Raw genomic sequence first — 22,671 nt, 5'->3', positions numbered from 1 at the left:
AGCCACACCCGTTGCTGACAAGTGTATAAAATCGAGCACACAGTCATGCAATCTCCAAACACAAACATTTGCAGTAGAATGGCCTTACTGAAGATCTAAGTGACATTCAATGTGGCACCGTCATAGGATGCTACCTTTTCAACAAGTCAGTTCTTCAAAGTTCTGTCCTGCTTGGGCAAGTGTAAGTGCTGTTATTGTTATTGTGAAGTGGAAACTTCTAGTAGCAACAACCACTCAGTGTTGTAGCGCGTAAAAATCATCTATCCTCGTTTGCAACACTCACTACTGAGTTACAAATTGCCTCTGGAAGCAACGTCAGCACAAGAACTGTTCGCCGGGAGCTTCATGAAATTTCCTACACAAGCCTAAGATCCCCATGCACAATGCCAAGCGTTGGCTGGAAAGGTGTAAAGCTCGCCGCCATTGGACTCTGGAGCAGGGAAACACGTTCTCTGTAGTGATGAATCATGCTTCACCACCTTGCAGTTCGACAGACAAATCTGGGTTTGTTGGATGCCAGGAGAATGCTATCTGCCCGAATGCATAGTGCCAACTGAAAAGTTTGGTGATGGAGGAATAATGGTCTGGGGCTGTTTTTCATGGTCCCACCTAGGCCTCTTCAGTGAAAGGGAATCTTAACCCTAAAATGATATTCTAGACGATTCTGTGCTTCCACATTTTTGGCAACAGTTTGGGGAAGGCCCTTTTCCTTTTTCAGCATGACAATGCCCCCGTGCACAAAGCAAGAACTTGTGTTCTTGCTTTGGTGTGGAAGAACTTGACTGGCCTTCATATAGCCCTGACCTCAACCCCATCAAACACCTTTGGAATGAATTGAAACGCCCGACTGTGAACCAGGCCAAATCGCCCAACAACAGTGCCCGACCTCACTAATGCTCTTGTGGTTCAATGGAAGCAAGTCCCCGCAGCAATGTTCCAACATCTAGTGAAAAGCCTTCCCAGAAGAGTGGAGGCTGTTATAGCAGCAAAGGGGAGACCAACTCCATATTAAAATACATGATTTTGGAATGAGATTTTTGACAAGCACATTCTTTTGGTCATGTAATGTATATATTGTCATATTATACATGATGTCAGCAAAGGGATAGTTGCTTCACTTATTTCAAGCCATTAGTCAAGTCAAAAAAACATAAGTACGGTAAGGACAAAATGGCAGATAAAAGTATGATAAGGTTGTCTCCCCTTACGGAAAAAACACCTGAATTTCACATGATCACGTGAAGTGTTCCAAAACCACATGTGATCACATGATCTTATGTGAAGTTAATGTTGTAACATGTGACAACATGTATAGCAACATGTGATAACATATAACTACACGTGTGAAAACCAGTTAGCTTGTATTCATGGATGCCAAGGGAAGCAAGGCTTCCCCTAAGAATTTACCAATAAATAAATAACTGATGATCTTTCCTCTCTCTGTGTTTCCTTCAATTTGCAAGAGGCTGAATGTTTCTCACCAGAGAAAGCATAAACAGAGATCCTCTGTCTATGTATGTGTAGCTTATCTATTTGATGCTCTGTGGTGTGATACTGATATTGATATGATATGATAGTGTTGATGCCTGTAGCTTTGAATGCAAGGGAAGCCAATGAGCATTTGGCCTCCCTTGATAAAAATATTATACAATAACAGCCAATCATCATTAATGGCCAATCAGAGTTGAGCTAAACGGAGTCAGCTGTGAATGGTCCTAGTGCACAAAAAAAAGTGGCAAGGAAAACCAGTTTGGATTTGGCTTCACACCAATCACATCACAACAAGCAAAATGTCAATGATAGAAAAGTGTTGCACCTCGTTGTGTTGTTGATATCCGGTGGCTAGCTAGCTAAAATTGTCCCATTCTTAGTGTAACCGATGTGAAATGGCTTGCTAGTTAGCGGTGGTGCGCGTTCATAGCGTTTCAATTGGTGATGTCACTCGCTCTGAGACCTTGAAGTAGTTGTTCGGGGCTTTTGTGGCACGATGGGTAACGATGCTTCAAGGGTGACTGTTGTCTGTGTGCAGAGGGTCGCTGGTCCGAGCCCACGTAGGGGTGAGGAGAGGGACGGAAGATATACTGATACATTGATGCTGTTGACCCGGATCACTGGTTGCTGCGCAAAAGGGGGGTGAGTGTAACCGATGTGAAATGGTTAGCAGTCGTGCTAATAGTGTTTCAATTGGTGACATCACTCGCTCTGAGACCTTGAAGTAGTTGTTCCCCTTGCTCTGCAAGGGCCGTGGCTTTTGTGGCGCGATGAGTAACGATGCTTCAAGGGTGGCTGTTGTTGATGTGTGCACAGGGTCCCTGGTTCGGGGCGGAGAGAGGGACAGAAGCTATACTGTTACACTAAATTAGCCACGGACTGAGATAAGGATTTGGACTTGTGGTTTTACTTTTAATTCTACGTACTGGCCAATGATTATAACGGAGATTCTGATCCAAACATAAATTCCTACATTGTGCCTCTGGCCTGAGAGGATGGAAGTTCAATATGTAGCTAGATGTAAAAGGCTAATGTTAGCTAGCTGGCTAATCATTGCTCTTGAAAGGAAGTTAGGCTAGCGAGCAAGAATTTTAGCCAGGTAGCCTAAGACAACAAAAACTAAAAGCGTATACTGTATAACAGTGTCATAGACCATTTTGGCAACATGAAAGAAAGCAGGATGGCATTGGTGTTTCTCTTCAAGTAGAGTGAGTCACCAGGTTTTTTTGAGTCACCACACACACACACACACACACACACACACACACACACACACACACACACACACACAAAGCTGTTCTAGCTCGTTATGGCCCAATGCCCAACGCCCTATTGGTGGTCCAACGACCTATTGGTGGCCCAACTACCTATTGGTGGCTCAAAGCCCTATTGATGGCCCAACGCCCTATTGATGGCCCAACGCCCTATTGGTGGCCCAACGCCCTATTGGTGGCCCAACGCTCTATTGGTGGCCCAACGCCCTATTGGTGGCCCAACGCCCTATTGGTGGCCCAACGCCCTATTGGTGGCCCAACGCCCTATTGGTGGCCCAACGCTCTATTGGTGGCCCAACGCCCTATTGGTAGCCCAACGCCCTATTGGTGGCCCAACGCCCTATTGGTGGCCCAACGCCCTATTGGTGGCCCAACGCCCTATTGGTGGCCCAACGCCCTATTGGTGGCCCAACGCCCTATTGGTGGCCCAACACCCTATTGGTGGCCCAACGCACTATTGGTGGCCCAACGCCCTATTAAGACTTTATGTTGGTGTTTCTTTTACTTTGGCAGTTACCTGTACCACACACACACACACACACAGACACACAGAAAATATATTGTAGTTGTCACTGTATTAGACTAAGCAGAGGTGATTAGGTGATGTTGAAATGTTGAAGTTGAAATGGTGCTGGAATAGTAGAGCCAGCTCCAGTTTTCTTTGCGACTTGCGGTAACTCTCCAGTGCTCTAAATCAATAGTTATTTTGTAGTCAGAAAATGTGGGGAACATTAACTTGCCATGCTGTAGGTTACATGCAACATGCTTTGTGGACTCCACCGGACAGATGTTGCTCTTCGTTTTTGTGATGAAACAAAGGTGTGTTGAATTTATTCTGCCAATGTCTTCTTATTGTCTCGCCCTTAGGCATATATATCACGGTCACAAGGCATATGAACTAACAGGTTATAGAGCAAACAACGCAATTATCACAACACATAGGTTTTAATATGACAATTTTTCCCCAGCTTGGCTTCCGCAGTGATTTTAGCCACACCGCTACTGGTAAAAATGTGATCTGATGTGAAGTGTTCCAAAAACTCATGTTTTCACATGATTTGTGATTTTCTACATGTGAAATCGTGTTTTTTCTGTATGGGTCCTCAATCCAGAAGGGGAATGTTATGAAGCGCTATTACTTGGAATGTATTAACTGCTGATAACCCCATTGAATGAGAATGATGAAAAGTACTGATGGAAAAAGCTGAGAGTCTAAACTTTACTTAAAGGGAAGAAAAGGTCATTTGTATGGTGTGGCCTTTTACAGTATGCAAATCAAGGACAGCTGAGCACAAAGTGAAATGTCTACTCTGACCTCCTGGTGATCTTGTATTGCAGGGTGTGCAGAACCATACAAGCATACAGTACATTACACTATTTCATAAGAATTTAACATTTGATCTAGGACAAATTGGACAATGTAAGGAATACTGAAAATACTGGACAATGTAAGCAATACTGGACAATGTAAGCAATATTGGACAATGTAAGCAATACTGGACAATATAAGGAATACTGCATTTTTTATTCATCATACATTGACCACACTGCTGTTCTGACACACTGATGCACTGAACCGAACTAAGGTCATCATGGGTGGAATCTACCTCAAAAACACTGATGTAGAAAATCGCTGATCCATATCTTATTTAGCAACTATCTATGCCTTGAACTATCACAGTATTTGAAGTTTGACATTGAATAACGACATATCCCTACAGCCAACAGGATTGCACTGGCTTTACAATGGACTCTTTAGGCATGAGGCTTCCCCTTCGATTTTTCCTCTTATTTTCTGCCCCAAATCACTGTGGCGTAAAAGAGAAGAGGAGAAGTGTATCCTCCCACTAAGAGACATGGTGTGATTCCCAGAACAGGAAAGACAGAGGAGTTAAATTTCCCCAGAGGGCCACACACACAGGGGTTCCTCCCCGCTGTCCTGGATCAGAGCTCGGGAGGACAAAATGAAAAAGTCCTCTGTGACCGACAGGCCAATAAAAACCATAGCAACTAATCCTTCCACACGTCACTGGTGGGGAAGTAATCTATGAGACATTGTAGGCTACAACCATAGAAATATATTGAATAGCAAGGACGTCTCCATTCCAGTCAATGATGGCATAATGGGTGGATGGCAGCCATTTTGAGTGTTTCCTTGTCAGGAAGTAGATGCAGAAAGTGTACCCTTCAATATGTGCTGTGATTTGTGAGTCAACTCAACTGACATTACAAAAAATATATCCCATTGCATGAGCAACAACAGTTAGCATAATTTGAATGAACATTCTACATTACTATGGCAATCCAGCATAGTCCCAGTTGGTATTAAATAGAAAGTTGCGAGTGGGGAAAACAATCTTTGGTTACCTTGATTACCCAATTGGCTCACAGCAAAAAACATCACATTTTTCGAAGTCAATTTTCTTGTTGTCTGCTTGTTTTAGTCAATTACAAAACCACATGTAAGAAAAGTACAACATGTCTAAAGACAATGTTGCATGTTCCCTAGCGCTTTCACCACTTAGAAAAGTGTAATATTGTAGGGCATCCCTCATTGCCCTTTTCATGATGGCGCAAACATTATCCACATGAGTGAGTGCTAGCTATTTACCGACCGGAACATTAACACACCAACAACACAAACGGACTATAAAGCTACAAGTAGTGAGTGAAGTTACAAACGGACTATGCTAAACAAGTTAAATGTCTTAAAACTGTGATTAAATGTTTTCCACACACACAGCTACAGTATGTGAAGCCTACTTGGATACTGGGTCCCCACCGAATAGCCTGGAGCCACAGGTTTCTTCTCGCAGGCTCTATCCATTTCCCTACGTGGGAGCATTGCAAACCGTAGGTCAGATTTTTACCTGGTTACATATACATTGAACAACACAGCAACTTTTCAGCATGTTCTGTTATCTCTGTATGACAAAAAAAAACTATTTTACAATGGGAGAGAATGTTTGTTTTCCTCAATTTGTGGGCGGGGTTGAGGGGAATGCCTTATTATTACGTGAATACCGACTGGGAATATCAGTTGTTATGCAACTGGTGGGTCTAATCCTGAATCGTGATTGGTTAAAATCGCATTCCAGCCGTTGTTTATTCCACAAGTTACCACCGCCTAAATATAAACTCAGCAAAAATGAAACGCCCCTTTTTCAGGACCGTTCTTCCAACGATCTTCAGATCTTCATTGTAAAGGGTTTAAACACTGTTTCCCATGCTTGTTCAATGAACCATAAACAATTAATGAACATGCACCTGTGGAACGGTCAATAAGACACTAACAGTTTACAGACGGTAGGCAATTAAGGTCACAGTTATGAAAATGTAGGACACTAAAGAGGCCTTTCTTCTGACTCTGAAAAACACCAAGAAAGATGCACAGGGTCCCTGATCATCTGTGTGAACGTGCCTTAGGCATGCTGCAAGGAGGCATGAGGACTGCAAATGTGGCCAGGGCAATAAATTGCAATGTCCGTAGTGTGAGATGCCTAAGACAGCGCTACAGGGAGACAGGATGGACAGCTGATCGTCCTCGCAGTGGCAGACAACGTGTAACACCTGCACAGGATCGGTACATCTGAACATCACACCTGAGAGACAGGTACAGGATGGCAACAACAACTGCCCGAGTTACACCAGGAATGCACAATCCCTCCATCAGTGCTCAGACTGATAGGCAGGTCCTCACCAGACATCACCGGCAACAACGTCGCCTATGGGTAATGGTCGGATTTGCGTTTATCATCAAAGGAATGAGCGTTACACCGAGGCCTGTGCTCTGGAGCGGGATCGATTTGGAGGTGGAGGTCCGTCATGGTCTGGGGTGGTGTGTCACAGCATCATCGGACTGAGCTTGTTGTCATTGCAGGCATTCCCAGTGCTGTGAGTTACAGGGAAGACATCCTCCTCTCTCATGTAGTACCCTTCCTGCAGGCTCATCCTGACATGACCCTCCAGCATGACAATGCCATCAGCCATACTGCTCGTTCTGTGCATGATTTCCTGCAAGACAGGAATGTCAATGTTCTGCCATGGCCAGCGAAGAGCCCGGATCTCAATCCCATTGAGCACGTCTGGGGCCTGTTGGATCGGAGGGTGAGGGCCAGGGCCATTCCCCCCAGAAATGTCAGAACTTGCAGGTGCCTTGGTGGAGGAGTGGGGTAACATCTCACAGCAAGAACTGGCAAATCTGGTGAAGTCCATGAGGAGGAGATGCACTGCAGTACTTAATGCAGCTGGTGGCCACACCAGATACTGACTGTTACTTTTGATTTTGACCCCCCCTTTGTTCAGGGACACATTTTCCATTTCTGTTATTCTCATGTCTGTGGAACTTGTTCAGTTTATGTCTCAGTTGTTGAATCTTGTTATGTACATACAAATACTTACACATGTTAAGTTTTCTGAAAATAAACACAGTTGAAAGTGAGAGGACATTTCTTTTTATGCTGAGATCATGACATTAAAATGCCTATTTCAAATCAAATCAAACTTTATTTGCCGAATACAACAAGTGTAGACCTTACAGTGAAATGCTTACTTACAAGCCCTTAACCAACAGTGCAGTTCAAGAAGAGTTGGGAACTGCGTTTGAAGGTAGGCCTTGAAATACGTCCACAGGTACACCTCCAATTGACTCAAATTATGTCAATTAGCCTATCAGAAGCTTCTAAAGCCATGACAACATTTTCTGGAATTTTCCAAGCTGTTTAAAGGCGCAGTCAACTTAGTGTATGTAAACTTCTGACCCACTGGAATTGTGATACAGTGAATTATAAGTTAAATAATCTGTCTGTAAACAATTGTTGGAAAAATTACTTGTGTCATGCACAAAGTAGATGTCCTAACCGACTTGCCAAAACTATAGTTTGTTAACAAGAAATTTGTGGAGTGGTTGAAAAATGAGTTTTAATGACTCCAACCTAAGTGTATGTAAACTTCCGACTTCAACTGTAAAAGCAATTGTTTTCCCCACAGCAGCTGCAAACTGGATGAATTACTGAGAAACAAACAAATAGATAAATTACAGATAAATTATAATAGAAATTGTGGCTACAACTCATCAATCTTCCTTTTAAACCTTTGTTAATGAGAATAATGTGAGAATGATTCAAATACAGATGTAGGATCTTAATCTGAGCCAGTTTGCTACAAAGCAGGAAAGTCATCCTGGAGCAACAGGAAATGTTAATTATTATGTGGATTATAATTTGTGGAAATGTTTGTATGGTCTGATACATTTTTCGGAAATAAAATATATCCTGCTCCAGGGTGGTCAAAATAAAGATCCTACATCTGTATGCAATCATTTTCTTCTGAGATGACAGATGGTCTTCAAGTGTCTCTGGTTCAGGATGGAAAGCTCTGTGGATGTGATAGGCCTATATACATTCACAATGTATGCACTCACTAGCCATTCTGGATAAGAGTGTCTGCTAAATTACAAAACATTTGAAAGTAAAAATGTAAATACACCCCGGCCCACATTCCTGTAAAGACTGAGGGATGAATTGGGACCTCATGATTAAGTGGGAAGGCGTGAATAAAAAGACAAAGGGATATTTATGAGTGTGCGGATGTTGACTCAAATGAATGGGCTGTCGCAGATGTTCTACCAGAGGTAATTAAATTAATCATCTGGAATATTCTCAATGTTGCTTTTGTGTCTACCCCTCATCTTTCATCCAACTGCTATATTTTAAATGTTTTAATTTAAAATATATATATATTTAACCTTTAACTAGGCAAGTCAGTTAAATTCTTATTTACAATGACGGTCTACCCCTGCCAAACCCGGACAACGCTGTGCCAATTGTGGGCCAATTATATTGAAGGTGTCCTGTTTCTTCGTTCATTTCTAAACAACATGATGGAAACAGTGTCGTGGAATTTGCATTTGCATGAATAAAAGTGGTAAATGAGGGAAAATTAGTCATGCCCGACTGTGTCACGATCGTCGTAGTGAGGAGACCAAAGCGCAGCGTGATTAGAATACATACTTTTTAATTAAAGACAACTATATAAAACAACAAACGTGACGCTATATAATACTAGTTCAGACACATGCAACTAGACATAGGCAATAACCCACAAAATACCCAAAGAAGATGGCTGCCTAAATATGGTTCCCAATCAGAGACAACGATAACCACCTGCCTCTAATTGAGAACCAATTAGGCAACCATAGACATATATAAACACCTAGATGATAAACAACCCCATAAACCTACAAAACCCCTAGACAGTACAAAAACACATACATCACCCATGTCACACCCTGACCTAACCAAAACAATAAAGATAACAAAGAATGTTCAGGTCAGGGCGTGACAGACTGCCTACTATGGGACTGTAAATAAAGCATTTTCAGAATTGTAAATAAAGCATTTGTTGTTAAATGTGGGTAAGAAAAAAGTTATTTTTATTTTTACATTACTAGTTAATGTTGGTGTCTTCTGGTGCCCTGCGCCCAAGGGAATAGCTTTTATTACAGTTCCAAACATAATAATGGGTTGACAGAGCTTTGTGCACATATTGTACACTGACGGTATTGTCACAAAGAAACAATGAGTAAACATATATAGACACATGACACCAAACGGATTGTGATCTAGTTCTGATTGATACTCCATGGGCTAGAGAGTTGTCACACGTGGAATACTAAGAGGTTATAAAAATGAAACATTGAAAACTGAAAACAGTTTAATAACCCATGTCTCCACAACATGTCTCCATAATCCATGTCCACATAACCCATGTCACTATAACCCATGTCACTACAACCCATATCTTCATAACCCATGTCTCCATAACCCATGTCTCTACAACCCATGTCTCCATAACCCATGTCTCCATAACCCATGTCTCTACAACATGTCTCCATTACCCATGTCTCCATAACCCATGTCTCTACAACCCATGTCTCCATAACCCATGTCTCTACAACCCATGTCGCCACAACCCATGTCTCCATAACCCATGTCTCTACAACCCATGTCTATAACCCATGTCGCCACAACCCATGTCCATAACCCATGTCCTCATAACCCATGTCTTCACAACCCATGTCTCCATGCGGCCTCTGCCCTGGAAATCACATTACATTTGCCCATTTTCATCCCCCCTTCCTCGACATGTAAGATCATATGTAGACTGTCACAATTTATTTTGTCTGGTACAAGAAGCGTATTGCTGGGAGACATGGGTTGGTAAAGAACAGACAGTGAAGTGGTTCACAGCATCAAAAGGTATCTGTCCTAAAGAAGCCCACTTTAGAAGGACATTGTTTACATCTGTGAAACATAAACACCTACTTACTGTATATCTTACGGCTAGAACAGAGCATTTGAGCTCAATTAAAATTCACATACACCAGTTTGTTGTAAGAGGGTCTCCAAAACATTCTATTACACACAGTTGCAGCATTTATATACATGGGCACACAGTAAGTGATAGCGATGGGCGAAAAAAATTGATACAGTTACATATTGGGATGTATCGTATCGTTTTGACATTATTGGAATATTATTTTTGCCCTGGTTGCCTGTACTTGCACCAAAACAAACAGTATTTATCCTTCTGTAGCTTGTTCTCCATCTTTTTAAATAGGGAGCCAATTTGTTTTCAGAACTTTTGACTGATCAAAATGTGTTTCCCATGTCTCTCTCTTGTCCCTCTGCAGTAGACATATAGTGAGCAATATGTTTGGAACATCGAATCGCAATACATACTGTATCTGCACCTAAGTATCGTGAGGTCCCTGGCAAATCCCAGCCCTAGTTAATGAATGTATAAGTGAGTGATTGTGTTGATGGCAGTTCATGTCATGGCAGTTCATGTCTAGAACACAAGTGTGCAGCACATTCACTGACGCATACTCAAGACTACTCTCTGCTTCACTGAGCATTACCATCACATTGGATAGAATATAGGCTAAGATTAGGCATTTAGAATTGTCAGCCCCTGATGTGGTATAGTAATATTGATTCAATCAATACATGGATTGATTCGACTAAACTCTGAACTAGTCAACTTCTTGTGACTCTGACTCATCGGCCACTGATGTAGAGTTTGATGAATGATGCTTTGGTTCATACACTGGCTACTTTATTGAATTTGCTGTGTAGCCTACAGCAATGATTGGTTGATTGTGTTTACAATGTCACCTGACATGGTTGGAATGATTAATCATTATGGCACGTGGGTATCCATATGAGGCAACTATATTCCAATCAAATACAACTTTATTCGTCACATGCTTCGTAAACAAAAGACGTAGACTAACAGTGAAATGTTTACTTACGGGCCCTTCTCAACAATGCCGATGTTGTCACGTTCTGACCTTAGTTCCTTTTTTATGTCTTTGTGTTAGTTTGGTCAGGGCGTGAGTTGGGGTGGGTAGTCTGTGTTCTTTTTTCTATGTTGTATTTCTGGGTTTGGCCTGGTATGGTTCTCAATCAGAGGCAGCTGTCGATCGTTGTCTCTGATTGAGAATCATACTTAGGTAGCCTGTTTTCCCCATTTGGTTGTGGGTGATTGTAAGGAATATGCACAAAACCGAAAACAGAACTGTTTTGGCTCTTTATTATTTTTGTCAATTCAGTGTTCAGTTTATTAAAATGAACACTTACCACGCTGCACCTTGGTCCTCTTCTCCTTCACCAGATGAAAACTGTTACAGATGTAAAGTAGAGAAATAATAGAAAAGTAAAACGGGTAATAATAAATACACAATGCGTAACGATAACTTGTCTATATACGAGGTACCAGTACCGAGTCAATGTGCAGGAGTACAAAGTCATTGAGGTACATATGTACATATACTGTAGGTAGGGATAAAGTGACTAAGCAACAGGATAGATAATACACAGTAACAGCAGCATATGTGATGAGTCAAAAGAGTTAGTGTAAAAAGGGTCAATGCAGATAATCCGGGTAGCTATTTGGTTAACTACAGTATTTAACTATTTAGCAGTCATGTCTTGGTGGTAGAAGCTGTTCAGTGTCCTGTTGGTTCCAGACGTGGTGCATTGGTACCGCTTGCTGTGCGGTAGCAGAGAGAAGTCTATGACTTGGGTGGCAGGAGTCTTTGAAAATGTTTAGGGCCTTTTTCTGACACCGCCTGGGATCTCTCAGAGCTCGGCCCGAGAGATGTACAGGGCAGTACGCACTACTCTCTGTAGCACCTGGCGGTCGGATGCCAAGGAGTGCCCAAAACAAGCGGTGATGCAGCCAGTCAAGATGCTCTGTTTCCTGTGGTCCAAAATCCACTCCTTTGTCATACCCGTTTGATAGGGTAGAAACTCTGCTCACATAACATAGAAATGCCATTCACAATTCATGGCTCTTCATTATTCAAATGGGGCATGAAAAATGCATCGGTTCCAATACAGTTACCAGAAATATCCATGTATATGCAGACATTTATATGATACCAGATTAGACTCCTATTATCTCTCTACAGAGCCCCATTGAAACCTGATAGAGAGCAACACGTGCGTGTGTGTGTGGTACAGGTAACTGCCAAAATTGTTAAGGTTTTCTTGTGTCGAAGGAGAGGAGGACAAAAAATGCAAAACCCCCCCCAAAAATTTTTTTTAAAAAAATAAAAAATAAAAAAACAGCCCTATATGGTGCAAACAGAGACAGGAACAATCACCCACAAAACACAAACAATATGGCTGCCTAAATATGGTTCCCAATCAGAGACAACGATAAACACCTGCCTCTGATTGAGAACCACTCTAGGCAACCATAGACTTACCTAGACAACTCTACTATGCCACAATCCCATGACCTAAAAAACCCCAAGACAAAACACACCACATAAATAACCCATGTCACACCCTGGCCTGACCAAAATAATAAAGAAAAACACAAAATACTAAGACCAGGGCATGACAAAAATAAAGGAAACACCAATAGCTTTGGGTCACCAATAGTGCGTTGGGCCACCACAAGCCAGAACAGCTTCAATGTATTTTATCATACATTCTATAAGTGTCTGGAACTCTATTGGAGGAATTCTTACACAATAAATTCCCTAATTTTGTGTTTAGTTGACGGTGGTGGAAAACTCTGTCTCCTATAAGTGTTCAATTGGGTTGAGATCTGGTGACTGAGACACATACACCTGCCACGACTTCCGCCGACGTCGGACCCTCTCCTTGTTCGGGCGGTGTTCGGCTTCTAGCCATCGCTGATCCATTTTTCATTGTCCATTGGTTTTGTCTTGTCTTCCTTTATACCTGGTTCCAATCCCATCAATTACATGTTGTGTATTTAACCCTCTGTTTCCCCTCATGTCCTTGTCGGAGATTGTTTGATTGTATGTTATGTGCAAGTTATGTTTTGGTGTGCGACAGGTTTTAAAAAAAATTTTTTTTACCCACTTATTATTTTGTATATTTTGGTTTTCGGAGTTTTGTGAGCACTTATTAAACAACGTTTATTACCAAGTTCTTTCTCCTGACTTCCCTGCCACCAACATGCACCCATTACAACACCCTTTAAAAACCCCTATGAGAGAGAGAGAGAGAGAGAGAGATATTTTGGAGAACATCAGGAACAGCTTGGTTTCTTTGGCCTAGAGGCTACAGGTTTGATTGCCATATGGCTGTGTGCTATGTACAGTATTGAATATTCAATATGGAAAGCATATCTCGTTCCAGAGTTTATGCAGTAAAGTGCAAGACCCTCGGAAATGCTGACGTGATTACTTCCAGTCCAGTGGTTCAGAGATCAGAGTGCCCTTTGCAGTGCTCAACCTGAGGGTAACGTGATGTCTTAAGCCCTGTTTATACCTGGTGCTAACATGGGTCATTTGTCCTGATCTTGTCTTCATTCTGATTGTCTACACATTTCCAGTAATGTTTCTGCACATGGTATTAAATGTGTCCATTAAATGTATCCAAGTTATCCATCCACTGTGTCTGCATTGTGACCAGATTTCCTGGTCCCTTTCAAATTATTTTACAGCTATTCTTTCAATAATAAGACACATATTAATGTAATCAATCAATTTTGCAACCTGTTAATAATCATGATTTAAATGGTTTCTCTGTCCAGATCTGTCTATACTTGTAAGATATCCAGACACAATGCATGTCTGGCTTCATCCGGAGGTGGGCAGGAAGATTTGATCACAATCAGATCACAATGTGTATTTTGTTTGCCTACATGTGTCTAAAAATGTAGGCACAATCAGAACAAGATGACAAGACAAAGGACGCAAATTATAACCAGGTATAAACGGGGCCAGTGATGTCAGGACAAGAAGAGATTAAAGACAGTCAAACAGAGGGTTGACAACCTTATCGTTTTAATCGAGAGATACTTTAGCTGTTCAGAAATACCAGTCAAAGAGCTAACCCAGATATGTTTAAAAAAGCAATTTATTTTTGCTGCAAATAAGGGTTTATTTTTGTCACCAGATGGTGCAAATTCAAATCTATTTTAGGACGGTGCTTCTAGGCTGGAACCAAGGCATAAGAACTATGTATCAGGAGCAACAAGCTTGATTTGATAAGCATGAAAAACATGCTGTACTTTTTAAATGCAAAGCGTGCTTCACAGAGGTTTAGCTCACTGACAGATTATGTCTCTCTTGTTACATTTTGTTGGACACACACACAGATATTTATAGTCGCAGACTGATATTTTCTAGGCGCAGCTAAATCCTACTGATTATAGGAAGCCTGCTCTGTTCAACATGCATGATGCGCTGAACAGGATATTGCTATGCTACAGATCCACTGCAGGTTTGATAGACACAGTCACTTTACACAAGTGTGATCAAGCTGGGTGAAGACACCACTCTTAACCCCCACTCACCAATCTATCACAGCAATCTTATTCAATCACATCATGATACTCTTACAGATGTAGGATTTTAATTTGCAGGAAACTTGTGTCTTTGAGTTTTAAAAAGGCTTCGGAAGTTTGTAATTTCCACTTCGGAATTTCAGACTTGATTTTCCCTTACGAAAACAGTATTAACCCCTGCAATAATGTCCATTAATTATAATCCACATAATAATTCAAATGTCCTGTTGCTGCAGGATTCTTTTCATGCTGTAGCCAACTGTCAAACTGTAAGCAGAAAAAACCTGCACTGATTACAATCTTTGGAGTACTGTCAGAGAGACTTAGGTCCTACTGACTACTAACTGACGGTTTAGCTCACTGTGGTTATCTACGCTGTAGACCGTAGCTCTGGTTGATGTCTCATCTTGGATACCAGGCTTCTATCCTCTTGCTTCTCCCAGAATGTGCCCCTAATAGCACCCTATTCACTAAACAGTTCACTACAGTATATAGGGAATAGGGTGCCATTTGCCTTCAATGCCCCCGTGGGCCGTGTTCAAAAGTAGTGCACAATATAGGAAATAGGCTTTCGTAAACAGACATAAGCAACATTAATGGTATAGTAACGTATGTCAACAGACTGTGGGATGCAACGAATAATGAGGAACAATTGTTCTGGTGTGCAGATTTGTTTTCACAGATTTTTTTGGGACAAATAAAGATTTTGCAGGTGGGCGCAGCTTTTGAAAATATGAAGGGGAGTGGCCATTTGGCTCATAGACCTGCAGAGAGAGGGGTGTGGAGATACCGTCCCTGCTTCTGCCACTTGTTCTAGTTTCATTTCTCAGTATGTGGCAGGGAAGGGGTATGGCAGTGCAAGGCTCTGGTGACCTGCCATGATATCTAAGTGGCCTTCCCGGGCTATTCTGGGGCTTGTATTCCACAAAGCACTCCACATTCCCCTCTCCTATCCTGACAAGTCCCCAAAGGTCCATGACCCCTATCAACCAGCCACTTACATTTCTGTCACACCTGTCGGTCTGTGGGAGATACGGACAGTCATTTCTGTCACACCTGTCGGTCTGTGGGAGATACGGACAGTCATTTCTGTCACACCTGTCGGTCTGTGGGAGATACGGACAGTCATTTCTGTCACACCTGTCGGTCTGTGGGAGATACGGACATTCATTTCTGTCATTTAATGGCACAGTTCATGCCATTATACACTTTTAGAAGGGTTCTTCAGCTGTTGCCATAGAAGAACCCTTCTTGGTTCCAGATACAACCCATGTAGAATCTATGAAGAATCCATGTAGAAGACTCTTTAGAAGGGGTTCTACATGGAACCCAAAAGTGTTTGACCTGGAACCAAAAAGGGTTATTAAAGGGTTCTTCTATGGGGACAGCTGAAGTACCATTAAAGGGTTCTTCCATGGGGACAGCTGAAGAACCATTAAAGGGTTCTTCTATGGGGACAGCTGAAGAACCATTAAAGGGTTCTTCTATGGGGACAGCTGAAGAACCATTAAAGGGTTCTTCTATGGGGACAGCTGAAGAACCATTAAAGGGTTCTTCTATGGGGACAGCTGAAGAACCATTAAAGGGTTCTTCTATGGGGACAGCTGAAGAACCATTAAAGGGTTCTTCTATGGGGACAGCTGAAGAACCATTAAAGGGTTATTCTATGGGGACAGCTGAAGAACCATTAAAGGGTTCTTCTATGGGGACAGCTGAAGAACCATTTAAGGTTCTAGATAGCGCGTTCATTTTCTAATTGTGTCGTATGACTTTGTGGAATAGTCACAAGAACATTGACAAGATCAAGGTCTATTCCTAGTAATAAAATATACAATGATCATGTTTATTCTATGTTGTCAGTAAGTGTATTTTTACATAAGTAATGTAATGCAATATACCATGTGTTAATGGAGTCTAAAAAACAGAAAAGTTATATGTGAACATCCAGAATTTGAAAATGTATGGATATCAGATACAGAGACTGAATACGTATCGGTTTGTCACCTTGTTTGTAGAAGAGTGTAATTATGTACGGTCTGTAGCAGGCTGGGGTAAATTGGCATTCACTAAAATAATCTGAACTTTAACCCTGTTCAGCTGTCTCACAGTCTGCCACCAATAGTTGCATGTCTGGATTTCAATAAGCAGTGAAAACACATACTGTACATACAGTACAGCACATACAGTACATACAGTAGAGTACATACAGTACATCAAGTAAATACAGTAGAGTACATACAGTACAGTAAAGTACATACAGTACAGTACATACAGTACATACAGTAAATACAGTACATACAGTACATACAGTACATACAATACAGTACATACAGTCAGTACATACAGTTCATACAGTATGTTCAGTACAGTACAGTACAGTACATACAATACAGTACATACAGTACATACAATACAGTACATACAGTACAGTACATACAGTACGTACATACAATACAGTACAGTACATACAGTACATACAATACAGTACATACAGTACATACAGTACATACAGTACAGTACATACAGTACGTACAGTACAGTACATACAGTACAGCACATACAGTACAGTACATACAGTACATACAGTACAGTACATACAGTACATACATTACAGTACATACAGTACAGTACTCTTTTTTTTCAGACCAGATCTACCTCATATTATTTCCATATCTACCTCATATTCATTCCATAACACCCTCATATTCCGACCAGATCTACCTCATTTTGATACAGTGCAATAAGCAGCAATAGATAACAGCAAATAAGAGACATCGTCACGTACAGGTAATAGAAATATGCCCTATATGTTCCGAAATGAAATTTCATGGGGAATGCATTGAGTACATGTATTCTTCTCTGCCAATGATTGAAGTAGGTAACATGCCAAGTTGCTCCCGCTGCCCTGCCTGCTTGTCATCAGTGTTGTGTGCTGTGTGCTCTAGCTAGCCTCTAGGGAGGCCTCCTCTGACATCTTGTACAGGCGAGGCGAGGCCAACCGGGGTAAATCCTTCCAATGCCCCAGTGGGGTCAGAGGATGTTTCACCACCCAGTCCGCCTGCCCTCTGTCTCTGTGTGTCTGTGTGTCTCTGTGTGTCTCTGTGTCTCTGTGTGTCTGTGTCTCTGTGTGTCTCTGTGTCTCTGTGTGTCTGTGTCTCGCTGTGTGTCTCTGTATCTCTGTGTGTCTGTGTCTCTGTGTGTCTGTGTCTCTGTGTGTCTCTGTGTGTCTGTGTCTCTGTGTGTTTCTGTGTGTCTGTGTCTCTGTGTGTCTCTGTCTGTCTCTGTCTGTCTCTGAGTGTCTCTGTGTGTCTCTGTCTCTGGTCCAATCGTCCGTCGCCTGCTGCATGATTTGTTGGTACTGACATGTGAAACCCTCTGCGTCACAAATGCCATGCTATTTCCTGCTTTTCACCAGAGCCCTAGTCAAAAACCTTTTGGGACACAGCCCCTGTCTGCATTCTAAATCAGCGCTCCAGTACACAACTCTCTACACTACTCTCTACACTACTCTCCTGAGCTGAGGAAATTAACATGCTGGCTGTCTGACATTTTCTCCATTAGTGTCTTTGCTGGCAGACTCTACAGACTCTACGGAGTAACTGATGCTGCTTACACCTCCAGTTGACATTGCAATTTTTTTTGCGGCTGATATGGTGACAGCATCCATGCCGTGAGCGCAATTAGTGCACCTCGGCTTGTTAATGCTTTAAACATAAATTCTCTTAACTATCTTCCGTAATGATGGTGCCATATTTTAGCTCTGCTGGCTACTTTGTGTACATATTACACAATGATTCATCAATATGGCATTTAGGGAGTTCTCAATGATATCAATACATTGACAAAAAAGCCCAAAGGTTATTAAGACAGATTTGCTGTTCACTGCAGTTTCAAGGATGAAAATGCAGGATACTTTAGTGCAGCTACAAACTTGTTTATAATTACAGCAAGTGCATATTCCTCTCTCAGCTTACATTCTGGTAAGCTATGAGGGGTTAAACATGATTCAATTGTTTTGAGATGATGTCCATTTCATTTCAAACAGCAGCAGTGTTTGAATGCACTCATCCCACCCGGAGTCAAATAGTTGTGACATTGAGAAGGCACTTTCAACACTGAATTATTCATCTCCAAGTCACATGAACAAATCAGGTATCGCCTGGTGAGGGACTACTACATTACACAGGAGGAGTGGCGAAAGCAAACGATTTCTCAAATAGCTTTATTACATAAGCTCGACGAATATACTTGAACTTGCTGACAAGGTCATCTAGGCTTGTGTAAAGGTCTAGGGCCTGGAGTCCTGAGATGAGTTTAGTCGATGTGAATGATGCACGACAGTGATGCTGAAGGCCCCACGTCAGCCTGGCCAAGGGTTCACACAGCACTGGAACATTTCCTGTCTGACATTAAACTGTACATATTTAAGACATGCAATTACACAGACATCGACAAACTGTCTACTTAAAAAGGGAGTTTCAGATCATTTGGGATCATCTTTAGAACATAGCGACAACGCAAATGATAGTGGAAATACAATAACAAAGTCCTCTGGGGTGGTGATGTAATGTAATCATGTCAAATGAAGTGTTGGGTCCAGGGGGGAGGGGGGGGGCAGCGGTGCTCCTCTTCTCCTCTCTTCCTCTCCTACACACCTCTCTTCCTCTCCACTCTTTTTCTCCTCCTCCTCTCCTCTTTTCCTATCTACCCCTCCTTCCTCTCTTCCTCTCCTCTCTTCCTCTCCTCCTTTCCTCTCCTTCTCTCCTCTCCTCTGATTCAGAGAAGTTGGGTTAAATGCGGAAGACACATTTCAGTTGAAGGTATTCAGTTGTACAACTGACTAGGTATCCCCCTTTCCCCTTCCTTTCCTTCTCTCCTCTCTTCCTCTTCCTCTTCCTCCCCTCCCCTCTCCTCCTCTCCTCTCTTCCTCTCCTCTCTTCCTCTCCTCCTCTCCTCTCTTCCTCTCCTCTCTTCCTCTCCTTTCTTCCTCTCCTCCTCTCCTCTTTCTCTCCTTTCCTCTTCTCTCCTTTTCTCGCCACTCTCCTCCTCTTCTCTCATTTTCTTTCCTCTCCTCGTCACAGTGTAAATATAGTGACTCTTCGTGATTCAAAAGAAAGCATTTTTTTTGTCTGAGAGGATGATAATCCGTCTGATAATCCTTCTTTCTGACATGAACCATACTCTTGGGCAAACTAATATGCACAAATGATCATGCTGTGCAGCAATGCAAATGCCATTCTCCTCCTGAGTCACACTATTCATTGGTCATTAAGATATTACTGTAGCTTCGGGGGCATGTGTGTTGAAAGGGGATGTCCAACCCAGAGAGCTTACTCCTACAGATGTAGGATTTTAATTGGAGCCAGTTCGCTACAACAGGAAGATTTTCCTGCAGCAACAGGAAATGTGAATGATTATGTGGATTACAATTAATAGACATTCCTGTAGGGGAAAATCAAGTCAGAAATTTCAAAGTGGAAATCAAACTTCAGAAGCCTATTTAAACCTCAAATACAATACAAGTTATCATTTTTAAATTATCCTGCAACAAGGTGATCAAATAAAGATCCTACATCTGTATGGCACGACTGTTGATATGATGAATATTGAAATGGACAGATTTGCATGATAAAGTCTCCTCTCACGATGGTTTAGTTCTCATCATTAGGCTGGCTTTGGAGTTTTCATCAGCATTTTTGCAAAAAACAACAATACCTTAATTTAAATTAATTTGTGTGCAGCCATCTGTGGCCTATTTCCACATGGGGAGATGGTTCCTATTTCTGGTGAAATGAGTAGAGGGGATCGGGCTCACCAACCAAACCCCTGGTGTTTTCATTAGCAGGGCCCTGGGTCTGTACTCCTCCATGTGCAACTGGATCCTAGACTTCCTGACGGGCCAACCCCAGGTGTTGAGGGTAGGCAACAACACCTCCGCCACGCTGATCCTCAATATGGGGGACCCCCAGGAGTGTGTGCTCAGCCCCCTCCTCACCCATGACACTGTGGCTATGAACGACGCCAACTCAATCATCAAGTTTGCTGACAACGCAACAGTTATTATATACCACATTGTATGTCTATACACACCACATATTAATATTCTGGATTCTGACACATGATCACTGTAGTATATCTACCCCTGGATTGTTAATTGGACTCATTCTGTCATTGCTTCATTTCTTGTTTAGATTTTGGTTTATTTTTGTGTTTGTACTGTATTTGTGAGATGTTCTACTGTACTGTTAGAGCAAGTAACATCAGCATTTCGCTGATCCTGCTAAAACACCTGCAAATCTGTGTATGCGACCAATAAACATCGATTTGATTTGAAACAGTGCCTAGTGAAAGTCTACACACCTTTTGCCCTCTTAACGTTTAGCTGCCTTATTAAAATGACATCTAAACACAAAATAAAAAAATCCTCCCGAGGTACAAAACCTACTCCACATTTTCAAAAATCAAAGAAAAATCATAGAATATGTTCACACCCCAGAGTTAATAGTTGGTGGAGGCCCATTTGCCAGTCAATAAAGCTGTGAATAAAATTGAATAAAATTCTGCCATCTTTTTTTGCATTGTCATGCATCGATCATAGTCCAAAACCTGTATCATTATTCACAGCAGTGTTCTGAAAATATTGTACCGTTGGTGTTCATAACTTTCAAATTATCAGTGCAGCTCAAGCACACATTCAAATGAATAGAGGACACGTACTGGAGACGTGTTGGTTGAGAATTGGGCGAAGGTCCGCGTGCCCAGAGCTGTGTAGCTACGTTACAGTGGGACACCGGACTATGGCATATTAGTGTGTGTGGAATAGGATCGACGCTTTACTTAACAGCATTGATGCAAATAGAAGGCATTATTAACAGTGGATTTCTTGTGCTGTGCAAAGTTGGTAGAATCTTTTTCAAAATGATTCCCATCTGTAACGGCTGCCAAAGGGGCTTCCACCAGGTATTAACTCTGGGCTGTGAAGACATACTGTAAGCAATCAACACATCTTCGTAGTTTTTTTCTTATTATTGTAAAGACCCTGGGTTTATAAGCGCGGAAATCGACTCTGCCGCACGAGCATGCTTTTACGACACAGTCGATAGCGCGCCGGACCTCGGGCCCTGCTGTTTCATTACATTGGTGTCAGAAGTGGGATCAGACCTTGCATCCACGACAGTGCGTGTGCTTGTCCCGGTCAGCGTGTTCCTGTAAGACGCAGAGCCGCGTTTCATTACATTATTATTCATTTGAAAGTGTGAAATATGTTGTGTAGATCGTTAGGAAAAGTATTACATCTGTTCCCTTTCTTGATTTAATTTTAAGGCAGTAAAATGTGAAGACTGTGCAAGGGATGTGTAGAGTACTTCAGAAAGTATTCACACCCCTTGATTTTTTCCACATTTTGTTGTATTGACAGCCTGAATTTAAAATGGATTCCATTTAGATTGTTTTGTCACTAGCAAACACATAATACCACATAATGTCCAAGTGGAATTGTGTATTTTATTTGCAAATGTATTTACAAATGAAAACCTGAAATGTCTTGAGACAGTATTCAACAACTTTGTTATGGCAAGCCTAAATACTTTCAGGAGTAGAAATGTGCATAACAAGTCACATAATAAGTTGCATGGACTCACTCTGTTTGCAATAATAGTGTTTAACATGATTTTTAAATGACTACTTTGTCTCTCTACCCCACACACACAATTATCTGTAAGGTCCCTCAGTTGAGCAGAGAATTTCAAACACAAATTCAACCACAAAGACCAGGGACATTTTCCAATGCTTTGCAAAGAAGGGTACCTATAAAAAAAATTAAAAAGCAGGCATTGAATATCGCTTTGAGCATGGTGTAACAATACACCTAGTTATTACAAAGATACAGGTGTCCTTCCTAACTCAGTTGCAACACATTGCTGAGTACCACTCTCCATATTTTGAAGCATAGTGATAGCTGCTTCATGTTATGGGTATGGTTGTAATCGTTAAGGACTGGAGCTAAGGACAGGCAAAATTCTAAAACCTGGTTCAGTCTGCTTTCCACCAGACACTGGGATATTAATTCCCC

The sequence above is a fragment of the Oncorhynchus tshawytscha genome, linkage group LG30 (genome assembly GCF_018296145.1).
Source record: "Oncorhynchus tshawytscha isolate Ot180627B linkage group LG30, Otsh_v2.0, whole genome shotgun sequence".
In the NCBI taxonomy this organism is placed as follows: Eukaryota; Metazoa; Chordata; class Actinopteri; order Salmoniformes; family Salmonidae; genus Oncorhynchus; species Oncorhynchus tshawytscha.
The sequence above is the reverse complement of the archived record's forward strand: the minus strand, read 5'-3'. Positions refer to the sequence as shown.